Here is a 15,181-nt window from a genome sequence, read left to right as displayed (position 1 = left end):
TTCAGTAACCGCCATAATTTCCTGTATATTAAATGGGTTTTAGTAGATGTCACTATTGTCAGTAAATATTGGCAGTTTTAATCGACGTTATTAACAATATTTTATTTAATGTATATTTTGAAAATTTGATACGATGTAATACCTAATTTTATTTGGCACAATTAACCTTTTACTTCCCCTTTTTTTCTTCGATAAAATGATACTATTGGATAAGGAGTTATAAAAAAAATTGAAACCATATCCATCGTTCTCAAAGTTTCAGATCAAGTCCATCTCATTATCACCGTCGTCGGCTCTTCTCAAATCTTGTTCCTGATTTTTCTCAGTTCCATTGAAGAAATTTTAACACAATATGGGAATATTATCTTTTATATTGTCGGGTTATTGTGATTTTGATTTTCTAATGCTCTTGGAATTGGTAGGATTTGTTTTTTTATTGCCCCGACTTTGGCTCTGCAATGAATTAATGGTTTAGGGGTGTTGCAACTTTGACTCTACAGTGAATTGATGGTTTGGGGGTGCTGCGATTTTGACTCTCCAGTGAATTAATGGTTTAGGGGTGCTGCAACTTTGACTCAGCAATGAATTGATGGTTTATGGGTGTTACAACTTTGACTTTGATGTGAATTGATGGTTTGGGGGTGCTGCAACTTTGACTGTGCAGTGAGTTGATGGTTTGGAGATGATGCGATTTTGATTGTGCAGTGAATTGATAGTTTGGGGGTGTTGCAACTTTGATTGTGCAGTGAATTGATGGTTTGCGGTGCTGCAACTTTGACTCTGCAGAGGGTTGATGGTTTGGGGGTGATGTGAATTTGACTCTGTAGTGGGTTGATGGTTTGGGGGTGCTGCAACTTTGATTCTACAGTGGATTGATGGTTTAAGGGTGTTGATCTCAGTATCTTGTAAGCATTTAAGGTAACTCCTCTGACCTTTTTTTTACTGTTCTACCCCACTCTTGAACATTAATTCCTAAATTGCCCAGTTTGAAAATAAATTCTCAGGATGTCCCATTTCCAGAAGACCCTCGTCCAATCAATGGATGGGTGATCGAGTGGATTATATTGCATGTGGAAGCTCGGTCATTCATTGACCGAGTGGTTGAATATGTATTTTTTTCTATTTTAAATTCATTTATGTTATTAATATTAATTAATTTAATAATAATTATATTATTTTAATAATATATATTTTTTGAAATTAAATTGTTTTTTATAATATATTTATAATTATGATAATTAAGTATTTAAATAATTTAAAGAAGTAATATACATTCTATTGATCGTACATAAATAATATACATTTTATTTATTATAGTGACCGTTTATTCCACGTCTGGTGCCTTTTTTTTTGCATTTTTCCTTGCCCAACTCTTCAGTTCTTTGTCTTGGAGGAGATTGAGATTAGTCGGAAGATAGATCTTGATTTTGATGTGTTTGATTGAGGTTCATATATATATCATCGAATCTTGAATAGAAAAACCTGGGATATCCAGTAGTTGTTCATCTGTAAATTAAAAGTCGGGTAGTGAATGTGTTGGTTGTGTGAAGGTTTCAGGTTGGGTCTGTTGAATTGGAGGATAGTACACATTATCAAGGTTGAATGAAGAAGTGGGTTGATAGGATGTATTGTTAAATGTTTGGTGTTGGGAATGGGGGTTTGAGTTATCAAAGTTTGGTTGAGGAATTAGAGTGTATTGTATGGGTATGCGTATAGTGGTTTGTTGTTGATATTGTTGGTTGTAGTAGTAATTTGTTTGAGGGAATGGACTGTGGGGAGTTTAGTGTTGGGATGAGGTGGCATAAAAGGTGTGTTGTTGTGTTGTCTGGGTGTGATGGTATGTTTGTTGGGCAGATGAAGATGTCAGGACCCCAAATTGGAATGTGTACGTGGGGGGATGTCATGATGTATGGGCGTGGTAGTTTGTTACGTTGAAGAAGAGACACGTTGATGGGGATAGTTCAAAAATTGTGTTGGAGCAACATGTATAAATGGAATTGCCAAAAACCAATCCATATATTCTCCACTTGGCTTAGACTCACCAAGTATTGTGTTCCCCTCTAATACCAAATGTCTTCTTTTCTTCCACTCTTTGACCCCATCTTTGTTCAAATCTTGCCAATGTGTATCCCATGCTTGGACCATAGTTTTGTTTTGGTGTTCTCTTAAACATCTTGGTTGAGAAGGGATTTGTTGTTCAAACCCAAACTGGAGTTTGACCTTATCTGTCTGATGTATCTCAACAGTAAAGAAACATATAATATATGTTGTCGCACTCCATACTCAACTATCACTATAATCAAACACTGTATATTGTAGGTACGACCTCCATATAAACTGTCATAAGAAATATAATTGTTAGAATTTAAATAAGAAGTTTAGAAAACTTAAAGATTATAACGTTCCATACTTACATCATTTTCCTCCATGTGTTCAATTGCAACTCGATACCCATGTAGATGATAACAAGGATAATTTTCGTAATGCATACCTCGTTGGCACCATCTTGTTTTTACAAAAAAAAAAGGTATTAATGTTAGGTATAATTTACTATGAGGATAATAAAGTGAATTCAAATACTATGAATACCTTAATGCATATGGATGTGATGGCGCCTCGGTACTAACATGGGCAAACATCGGTATACATGTGAATACCCAGACACTGGGTAATACAACACAACCTCATATGCTCTTTACTCCTTTTTGGACTGCCTTACACATATGTTTATACGATGTTGCTAAACAGACAGAACCTCAACTATATATGTTGCATTCATCTAGCTCTCATACTAAAGGTAACCAAGATGAATGTAACAAATTGTGACTTTTGTCTGGCATCAAGAATGTAGCAATGAGAAGTAAAATATATACTTTAGCATGAAGAATATTTTCTGCTTCCGTGGGTGAAGACTTATTTTTTAACTTTGTTAACAGAGCTTCTAGCCAAACAATTTTCACATAAGACCCGTTTTTATCTGAAGTAGTCGGTTCTACACCTAAATTCTCAATGTAAACATCATTTGTTATGTTAGTAGGGTCATTAACAAGTTTACCATTTATTCAGAGACTAAATAACATACTTACATCCTCCAAAGTAATGGTACATTCACCAGTTGGTAAATGAAAGGTATGTGTTTCCGGTCTCCATCTCTCTAATAGCGCAACAACTAGTTTGGAGTCAATTTTTAAACTTGATATTTTTGCGACTTTAGCAAAACCAACTTGTTCTAAGTACGATGTTATAACAACACTTGGTTGAATATGAGTATGGGAATGGAATCGGAACCTAGTGTCTTCCTGGAAAAAATAGAAAACATAATGAATACGATGATAAAAAACATATAAACAAAGAGTATAAAAAACTTACATATGTTGCAATGTTTGCTAGTGCTCCACGGTGTGATTCTCACATCCACAACAAAGTCATTTTACGAGATTCTGAGTTATGTTAATTTCTTAGAGGTGAATATTGTTGATGAGTGGATGTTTGAAATAAAATTTAGAAGCTGAATTTATAGACTTTGTAGTAAAATATTTTGTAGTTTTAATATTATGAAGTTACTTATCAATGCATGCATGCAGGCCTATACATCTAGTATTTCGTACATGATTCCTTCAATGATCAGACAATTCATGGGAGAAGAAAGAGGTCGTCCATTAATTGGTCGAGCTGCACCTATTTTGTTCAAACTCAGCAATGCATTGACCGAGCTTACTCATCACTTTAATAACCGCGTCCATCCATTGGTCGAGTTCTGCCTTGGTATTGACCATGCATTGACCGAGCTTGGTCTTGGTATTTCCATTGGGTTCCATTTTTTGGATTATATAAGTTATATTTATGTGCTATTACATCTGCTCATTCCATATTCCACCACCACTTCATATATCTGTTATATCTAAATGGCTGAGAGAAACTTAGTAGTATCCATTCACTATATAACGAGACTATTTTAACAAATATTAATGAAGGATTCTCATTTAGCAATACAAATATCCATTTATTCAAAATCCACATTGTCGCATCCGCGAAAAAACAATCGGCGGGCTAAAACAAAACAACACAGAGCCGCCACCGTGCGTTATTTATCCCAAAGAGGGAAAGGAAACGCTCGAAGTAAACCTGGGAAAAGCATGGTCTCGCGACCAAAGAGAATGGGATCGGGAGTCGGTTATGCGAAGGGAAGGTATTAGCACCCCTACGCATCCGTCGTACTCGACGGGATCCACGCTCAAAAGATAGAACAAGGTTGCTAAAACAAACATCACACACACACACACTGAAAACAACACAGGTGGGAGAAGAGGGGAGAGGGCTCGCTAGGATATCGCATCCTATGCCTACGTATCTCGTCTGGAACGAGAATCAGAGCTACCGTAGTTCGGCTCACGCACGCCGAAACAAAACAAAACGCACACAAGGAAAACATGGAACCCGAACGCCAATCGCTGGACTTACATCAGCTTCCGAACCAAACAAACCCACACTGGAAACCAGATGCCACTTGATGGACTTATACCGGACTCCAAGCACACAACAAGAGGATACAGAATGCCAATCGTTGGGCTTACATCCATCTCCTACGCACACAAAAAGGATAACACACAACCAGTTACTAAGGAGTCGGGAACTCGAGCCTAACAACTGTCAAGCAAACACACACAAAAAGAAAAAGGGTGCCCGGAGAGATCTCGTACGATCTCCTGCCTACGTACCTCATCTGGTATGAGGATCAGGGCAACGTAGTTCCCCTTAACAGGGGAGAAACTTTTTCCTAACCAGAGACTGGGAAATGACCAACTAGAAGGGAGACTGACTCGAGCCTAATAGTTATCATGTATTCCACAATGGTCCTAGGTTGAGTTTTCTATCTACTTGCACAGGCTGCAAGCTAATCCTAAACAGGCAAAGCAAAGCATGCAAGCATAATTAAAACAAAGCAAACATTCACACTTAGCACACACTATATACAGACAAAGTGGGCTCAAACAAGGGTTAGGCTGCAAAAGCAAGCCAACTGTATCAGGTGATGTTAGCTCTTAACCCTAACATTGAGAGTTAGGGTGAAGCAGATGAAATAGGAAGTGAGGGGTGTGCCTCACAGCTCTTATCCCTGGCCAGGGAGAGCTTCAGACAAAGGAAGTGTGAGTTCAGAAAGTGGGAACCCTTCTACACTTATGACTGACTCAACTGTACAACTGTACAAGGATCTTGGGTTACTATCCACAATGCATCAACACCAGTTGTGTGAGCAAAGGGATGACTCAACTGAATAGCAGGAGATGGATTGCACATCTCTTGTGTCTTCCAATTGCCTTAACAAAGGTCTTTTCCTGCTTGGGGACAAAGATAAACAAGCACAAGCATTGCCTCTTAAGGAGGACTTCAGACAGGTGCCTGGCCAAGTAATAGGCCAGGTCTTCCAGACTACATGGAGAAAAGGAATTCTACCTTAATTGGTTAAGCAACCAAGCAACAACACAAGCAAGTTCACAATGAACTATAGCAACTAATGTACCTGAAAACAATCTAACATAATCAGCACACAGCTCAAACAGTCAAACAGACAAACTAAAAGTCAACAGTCAACTGTACATAAGCAATGCATAAAGCAAAGCACAAGCCAAGGCTCAACACAAATGACTTAGAAGCCACCTACAAAACAAACTTAATGTTAATCAACATCAATCAAACAAGCAACTCAAGCCAAATGAATTAATTCCTCCATGCCATATGCTCATTGTCCTGAAAACACAACTCAAACATGAGAAGCAAACCCCTAGGACAAGGCCTAGGGTCAAAGGAGGATCAATAATCCAAAACAGAACATGAAAATTATCAAAAATCAAGTTCAATCAATTTAGAAACAAATCCAAGTGGTCTCACATTCATATCATACACCAATTTCATTTCACAAAGCATCTAAGGCAAAGTGTGCAAATTCAAAGCTCATTAGACCAAACAGAATGAATTAATCCAAACTAACTTCAAAACAATTCAATAAATCCCAAGAAAAATCATGGCTAAACAAAACTCATCATAGGATCATCATACCAAAATTCAGGTCATTTGGATAAGTGGAAGCAAGTCAATTAAAATCCCTAAGTCAAGGCATGTTCAAACAAGCTCATACAAGGCACAAAATCATGCATCAACTTCAAGCAAGCACAAAACAGAATTGGCACAAGATAAATGCATCAAACCAAAGCCATGGCAAACTTTCAGGTGTCTAGAATCACTCCACAAAATTTCAGGTCCATCCAATACATATCAAGAATTTCACAAATCATTTAAGATCATGACTCACAAAAAGTCCACAATTGGTCAAACAGAAGAGAAAATCTCAAACAAATTGGAAATGCACTCAAAAAATCCACAAAGATTCATGAGTGAACCTAACATCCAGAAGTATCAACATGCAAAAACTCAGATCATTTTGAGTTCATATGGCATGGTAACAAAAATCCACAATTGGGACAAGAAATGGTGTGACACAAATTGTCACACCTTCAATGATCAGGTCATATCTCACAAACCAGAAATGCAAAAATCACAAACTCAATTCCAAAATGTTCCTAAAGGTGTCTAGTTTACTCATGTAAAATGTCAAGAATTTTGGATTAAGCACCATCATTTCACAATCAAAATGGTAAGCAAGGTGTAAGTAACCACATGTATGAGCAAACCCTAGCCAAAACAGAAATCCACACGTGCACAATTTTTGCAAAAATCATCAAACAATACTAGACATGGCAAGGATCATCATGGAAAAAACCTCATGTTAATTGGATTAATAGTTTGAGAGTTATGATTTTTTAATGAGTGAAAAAAAATAAAAAAAACATGTGGAATGGCATATAACATGGAAGCTTATGTGAAAATAAAATGCCAAGCCAATTATAGAAGTGCTGGAACCAGGATTCGAGCTCCGTCCAAATTCAAATACGCGCGCGCTGTCTGAAACGCCGCGTTTAACTAAATGAGGTGGCATACAGCGATTGGTGCATGGCTACACAAACACGAAACACATGCAAATTCATAGCCAAGCGGATCAAAGTGTTTCTGGAAAATGAAAACCTAGAATCTTCAAGCATGTTCATCACGTTCATCAATCACCAAGAACAAAACATTCCAGAAACTCATGAAACTCATATCAATCGAATCAGCCTTCATCATACATCAATAATATGGCATTGATTTGTCCTAATTCTACGCATGGCAAAAGAATCGAGCACAATAAGTTTCAACATCCAATATTCAAATCCATATAACTTGCTCAAAACTTAATGAAATTCCACGATCTAAATTGCAGAATGCTCTACGTTCCAAGATCTATAAGAACCACATCAAGATTTCAAGAATTAGCACAATCGAATTTTACCTCAATGAAGATGCAGAAGTTGTGATCGTGCTTCTCAAGTCCTCTAAGGTGAAAACAGATGTTCCTTGATGCTCTAGTAGATGAATGAGTGCAAGAATTTAGCTCAGCAATGCTCAAACTCGAAGGAATCTCCAACTGCCATGTGAGGTGCTTGATGCAACAATGCTAGGTTTGGCTCGAAATTGAGGAATCCTTGCTTGCAGAAAGTCCAGTGATGCTTATAGATGATAGATCAATGAAGAACAATGCAAGTTCTTTGGAAAATTTGCAGAAAAAATCAAGAGAAAAAGTTGAGAGAATTGGTGATTTTTGATCTAGATCTGAGATGAATGAATGTTAATCCCATTTTCTGTTAGCATTAGCCTTATATACCATGGATTAATCACTTCCTTAATCCCAATTAGCCAAAACCAAAGTGATTAAGTGAAATGCATTTTTAGGCAAAATGGCCAAAGTAACCTTCATGTGCATGAGAACCTTGCTACAGTGCACGTTTTTCTGTCCAAACACACTCCAAATATCATTTAAGACCAAGTGCAAGTGAAATTATGTGTGAAAAATGCATATTTTTGAAAGTCACTTTTTTCCCTCCCTTTTTTAAATTCAAATCACATGAAAAATGCCATTTTTGTGTGATGATTTTTGATGAAATGTAATGAATGATTTGGATAGAGCATGTCAAAAGGAGATTGTAGCAAAAAACCCCACTCAATTTGGCCAATTGGTGTGAAAGTTATCCAACTTTGAAATTCAACTTTCCTTGACAATGATTTGATCATAACTTACCAACCACAAATGAGAAATTCATGTTCTTGGACTTTTTGGAAAGGTGAGAGCAAGATCTACAACTTTCATGTTGGACAAAATTTCATTTGAATCATTTTTGGACATGTAATTTTAAGGAGAAAACCTTTCCATTTTTGGCAATTTTGAATTACAAGTCACTTTCTATTTTTGGAATGTTTTCATCTGACTTTATTTTCTTCATTGTTGATGTTTGAAATGTCAAATGAAACTTGTTTGGACATGAATGAAGTGTATCCAACCCTCTCCCACCTCCAAATCCATCAGTTGACCTTTGGTTGACTTTTTCTGACTGATAGATGAATTGGCTATGCACTGATCAAGTTGAGCTTCAATCTCCTGATGAAATAGCTCAAACATGAAACCCTAGCTTCCATAATCTCATTGAAACCATAGAATGATCCCTCATCTCCATGAAGACCCCATCTCCTTAACAAGCCCTGATTGGCACAATGCAGATGATTAGGGTTGACCAGAGGTCAAAACCCTAATCTCAAGGAATCTGATCAAGCATAATGAACCTCTTGGTGATGATAAAACCATGATGATGATGATGTACCATTTCAACCAAGATAATGACCAATCTCCTTGAGGAACCAAGAAACCCTAATTTGAATCACAAACCCTCAAATGGCTAGTGATCAATTCAATGACCCTCAGGCTTGAATCTTAACCTCTTTATCTTCTGATCAAGACTTAGGAGGATGACTTGCTCAATGTAGCCACATGATATGCAAAGATGCAATGACTAATGTCTTAAAAAATGATATGCAATATGCTAAGCTAGTCCCAAGAGAGGAGGGCAAATTTTGAGGTGTTACAGCTGCCTCTATTCAATCCACTGTGAACCTGTCGATATGAATAGCCTCGGCTTTCAGATGATCAGGACGAAGAGTGATTGAATACCAAGAACAGACGAACAATTTGCACTCTGATGGGAGAATAATTAACCATGCCTGTCAGAATCGGCGAAGAAGCAATCTTGAAGGAAAAATCCGTCTGGTACGGAGAAAGTCGGCCTGATCACCGAAACAGAATGTCGACCTGGATCCAAAATAAATGGTAACACAGGGACAACCATGGCCTGAACACCATATCCACTGGGGATTATTATCCTCTTTTTTTTTTTTGCTTTTCTTGAACCCCTAAATTTTCTGATGATAATTTTTTCCTTTTCTTGAACCCCGACATCTTGTTTGCCAAAATAATGAACCCCATTCTCCATTTGAACCCCAGTCGCCTGACGATAACTTGTGATTGCCATTGTGAACCCCGTTTTCCAGAAAACATCCCGTGTCTCCCTTTCTCCATTTGAACCCCGCTCTCCAGAAAATGCCTCAACATTTCCCTTTCTCCATTTGAACCCCACTCTCCAGAAAATGCCTCAACATTTCCCTTTCTCCATTTGAACCCCGTTCTCCGCTTTCTTGTGATAATTCCGCTGGCAATGTCGGAAATAACACCAAACACCACTCTGAGGGCGACATCTCAGAGGGTACACCTTCACAAAAGGAAGGTAACATGTGCATCTCTTCCTCAGAAGACACCCATAACGACTTCCATTGGCCTCGGCCAAAGTCTAAGGTGACACATGAACATAAGATAATCCTGAGGACCTCATCCCAGACATAATCTTCAACTCCAATCTCTATTTGAACCCCACTCTCCAGAAAATGTCTCAACATTTCCCTTTCTCCATTTGAACCCCGATTGTCGCGCTGATCGCGTAACGTCCTTTGATTTCATTTCCATCTCCGCCCGGCGGAAAAGTTTCCTCCAGTATCGCACTACCAGAGAACATTGATGATCTGACATCATGATGCTAGACTCCTCAGAGTAACATCTTCCCACTCCTGTCTCGCACGACAGAAATCTCCTCCAGTATCGCACTACTAGGGAATATTGTTAACCTGACACCACGATGTTAAACTCCTCAGAGTAACATCTTCACCATCCGGCGAAACCAAACCTCAAGCGGTAACCACGCCTCGAGTAACTGATACTTGCAATGCTGCTGATTTTCCAACTAGTGAAACCACTTCTCAAACGGTAACCACGGTTCGAGTAGCATCTTCAACCACTGGCAAAACCACATCTCAAACGGTAACCACGGCTTGAGACTAGCCTGATGCCTGCAATGATGATGCATGACTTTTTTCAACGTAATGCTCCATAATCATGAAAATGCTACGCGATTTATTATGCAATATGCTATGCTTATTCTACATGATGAATGTATAAAAAGTATCCCCCTCAAGGGACTCTCCTGAGGAGCTCAAACACTCTGCTGAGGAACTCGACACCACTCCAATTTCCACCCTGCTGGGGAATAGTGCTGCTGCTGGGAAAAAGCAACCCTTGCTGGGGATAAACCTCTTCTACACCCGATCCGCTTGGGGATTTCGCTGGGGAAGTAACCACCAATGTACTCTATGGGGAAAACAACGGTTTCGGACTTGCTGGGGAACAACACTCCCGACTCTGCTTGGGAAAACCTCCACCCACAGATACCTCCGCTGGGAAATAGCAACCTTCAGGCCTGGCGACTGGGGAAGCATCAATCTAAAACCTGCTGGGGATAACCATCCTGACCCTGCTAGGGAATCCACAGACCTTGAATCTGCTGGGGAATTAGTCATTCTGACTCTGCTTGGGGAGGTGAGGAAAGTCCGGTACCGAACACCCGACGACTCGTCGAACCTTGGTATTCCACATCCAACTCCCTTGTCAGCTTTCCAATTTTGAGAACTCCCAGACTCGTATGGACTTTTCTGATTCATCACCTTGTATTCCCGACTTCTCCGCACTCGACGGAGATCGAACTCCTTGGATTTATACAGACTTTTCAATCTTCAGACTTTGAAGAGTCTTCTTGATTAATTCCAAGGATCGTTGTACGTCTATCGTCGTCTTTTCGCCATTCGTCCGTCTCTTGTCCCTGATTGGACTCCATGGGGATTGTTTTGTCAACAACTTCCACATCACAACCTGCAAGTGAGGGAAAATACCTAACAGTTCCTGCAAAAGAGATCGTTAGATAAAAACGTGCCCCAGGCGTGTCAAGATTTCAACACTTGGGTCACTCATCCTTCCGAATAAGATTTCAAGTTTTCAATCTCATAAACATGCATTGGAAGGGACCTGTATGTCTTAAAATGCAAAGATTCTTTATCAAAATAATTGGATGTTTTCGCAATCAAAGCGGTAATGAAAAACAAAAACACAATTATTTGACTGAATATGCATTTTATTAATTTGGAAAGTGTGGCTCAAATTGAGCAATACAAAGGAAGCAATTCCTGAAAAGAGGTAATTGCGCACAAAAGGAAAAATCTATCCTAATGACAACGTGACCGTGATCTCATCGAGTTTCAACTCGGTTACGCCCCATATGTCCTCAGACTCTCCGTGCTTTCTGCCTTCTGAACAAGACGTTTCTGATTGATCCCTACCGGGTATTATCCATGATGCCTTAACCAAAGCGCAAACGATCATGCCAGACGCAGTTGTTCGTTTCAATCCCTCTTTTGCCTGGACCGCCCTTTCGGGTTTTCAGTCCACCGGGATACCCTTTTTTGCTCAAGCCGCCTTTTCAGGTTTTCGACTTGCCGGGTGTACATTTTTTCTTTTTTTATCCCTAATTTTTGCCCGAACCTTTCTTTCTGTTTTTTGGTTCGCCGGGATGCCCATTTTTGCCTGGACTATTTTATTCTTTTCGTCCAGCGGGTCTCTTTATACGAAGTATTTTTTAACTGCGTCTGCATTCACAGGGGATGGAAAATCTTCACCATCCATGGTCGTTAGCAACAAGGCTCCGCCAGAGAAAACCTTCTTGGCCATGAATGGACCTTCATAATTGGGTGTCCATTTGCCCCTTCGATCGTTTTGAGAAGGAAGGATCCTTTTCAGCACCATATCACCCACGTGATATACACGAGGTCGTACTTTTCTATCAAAAGCACGTTTCATTCACTGCCGATACAACTGCCCATGACAGATGGCTGCCAGCCTCTTTTCCTCAATTAGGCTTAACTCCTCATACCGGGTCCTTACCCATTCCGCCTCTTGCAACTTCATGTCCATCAGGACTCTCAAAGAGGGAATTTGAACCTCAACCAGTAGCACAACTTCCATTCCATAAACCAGAGAGAAAGGCGTTGCCCCAGTAGATGTACGCGCCGAGGTTCGATACCCATGCAATACAAATGGCAACATCTCATGCCAGTCTTTGTAGGTTACCACCATCTTCTACACAATCTTCTTTATATTCTTGTTGGCTGCCTCAACCGCCCCATTCATCTTCGAACGATAAGAAGAAGAATTGTGATGTTCGATCTTGAATTCCCGGCACAGCTCTGCCATCATCTTGTTGTTCAAATTAGAACCATTATCAGTAATGATTCTCTCGGGAACCCCATATCTGCAAATAATGTCTCTCTTGAGAAACCTGGCAACGACCTGCTTCGTCACGTTCGTATAAGAGGCTGCTTCCACCCACTTGGTGAAGTAATCAATAGCCACCAATATGAACCGATGCCCATTCGAAGCTGTAGGCTCAATCTTTCCAATCATATCAATGCCCCACATAGCAAACGGCCATGGAGACGACATCAAGCTCAATGGATTCGGAGGCACGTGCACCTTGTCAGCATAAATCTGGCATTTATGACACTTCCGCACGTAATTGAAACATTGGGCCTCCATTGTCATCCAATAATAACCTGCTCTCAGCAGCTTCTTCACCATTGCATTCCCACTGGCATGGGTACCGAACGATCCCTCGTGAACCTCTTTCATCAATTGGCTTGCTTCTTTATCATCAACACATCTGAGCAAGACCCAATCAAAATTCCGCTTGTATAGAACCCCATCCTTATTCAGGTAGAACACCATGGCCAACCTCCGCAGAGTCTTTCGGTCCTTCTTGGAGGCTCCCTCAGGATACTCTTGGGTCTCCAGATAGCGCTTGATATCGTAATACCACGGCTTCTCATCATTAGGCGCTGTGTCAACAGCAAACACATAAGTCGGTCTATTCAGACGACCTACCTCAACGCTGGGGAACTGATTCCACCACTGTACCTTAATCAAGGCAGCCAGAGTAGCCAAAGCATCTGCCAAAGGGTTCTCCTCTCTAGGCACATGATGCATCTTCACCTTGGTGAAGAACGTCAACAATCTCCTCGTATAATCCCGGTATGGAACCAAATGAGATTGATGCGTATACCATTTTCCGTTAACCTGATTCACAACCAGAGCTGAATCTCCATATATGACAAGGTTCTTGATCCTCAAATCAACCGCCTCTTCAATCCCCAGTGTCATACCCCAATTTTGTCCGGGCATATTTAAATTTTCATAGGATTGATTTCATTTTTATTTTTGCATTACATGCATAGCATGACATACATTGCATCATAAATAACACCTAAAACGTCAGTCAAAATGAATTTATTTGAGAATACAGAAAAATCGGTTGAATCGTTAAAATTTGAGGAAAGACTGTATTTTTAATAAGTATATTTTGTCCTGACAATTTTAGTGTGACCAGTTCGATTTCTTTTTCGAACAAAATTTGCATTCGATTTCTTTTTTAATTGGTCAATTTTATTTTAATAATTTTTGGCTTGGTTATTCAATTAAAACAATTAGAATGTGTGTAAATTAAATATTAATTAGGATTTGTCTTTATAATTTTTATAACAATTAAAACAATTTTTATAATAAGTATATCAAATGGTGCATTGGATTCCCTCTTTACATAAAAGACAAAAAATCTCATATCTCTCTCTTCACACTCACGTGACACTCCCTCTCAAAATCTGAAAAAAATCTCACAAACTCTCCACTCCCCAACGTCTCTCTCCACTACTAACAACCTCACGCTCTCTCTCCTCAATAAACTCTCCAAACGTCTCTCACAATTCGGCAGACAAACCAAACACAAATCCCTCACACACAAACCCTATTCATCGTCTCTCCCTCACAACAACACCGCCTCCACTCTCACTCACAAAACGACCAGCTCACAACTCTCAACCCTCCGCCTCCATCGCCTTGCCGTCATCACCGTCCACAATCACCACACCGCCAGCGACACAACCATTCGCCGCACCCCTTAACTCCACCTTCGCAAATCTCCACCCTCGCGTTTCACCGTCAACCAACTGAAACCCTTCTTCTTCATCGATTTCCACCGCCGCAAGCTTAAAATCGCACAATCTTCACAAACCTTCGCGCTTCCTAAACCCTTCCGTCGGACCTCATTCACACCGACACAGCCAAAACAACCGTCCTTCACAAATTCACAAAACCCCCAAAATCTTCATCACCGTTTTCATCTAACACCACCATCTTCGTCATCTTCTTCACAACTCAATACCTCACCTCCGTCCACCACGATTTGGGCTTCCATAACCGCCGCGCATCCTCAACAACAACAACTCCTTCATTGTAACCATGAAATCAGGCATTATCATGTCGGTGATGTTGATGGCGATTTTCCAATCGTGCACATAGCTTGTTGTTATGCTGTTATTGTGATTTCGATGCAGGGGTTTTATTGAAACAGTTCCGGCCCATTGTGTCTTGAAGACCTTGATTCAAAGAATCACCGCGTACCCATTCAAATCCGCACAATAGCTTTTGTTCTTCCGGATGTAGCAGACATGAAACCTTGCTAGGTACTTCCCAGTGGCAAAGTCAACACGACGACGCGCCGGTAATGATTCGAAACAAAATATGTTATAGTCTAACTATGGATTCGAGTACGTTTTGGTTTGTGTACTAAACGGTAATTACAAAAGCGTGATCAATGCGTTTGTTTGTTTTAGTTAATTTTGATTACAAGTTCTGACTCAGATAATTTAAGACTATTGTGAATCGCTTATGAAATCCAAGTTCTGTTAATAATTTGCGGTTTGATGCGTATATAGTTCGTTTAAGAGATCCCGTTTGATTAAAGCTATGTTTGTGCCGGGATTCGGTTGTGTT

This window comes from Lathyrus oleraceus, chromosome 7 (genome assembly GCF_024323335.1).
Source record: "Lathyrus oleraceus cultivar Zhongwan6 chromosome 7, CAAS_Psat_ZW6_1.0, whole genome shotgun sequence".
NCBI lineage: Eukaryota > Viridiplantae > Streptophyta > Magnoliopsida > Fabales > Fabaceae > Lathyrus > Lathyrus oleraceus.
The sequence above is the reverse complement of the archived record's forward strand: the minus strand, read 5'-3'. Positions refer to the sequence as shown.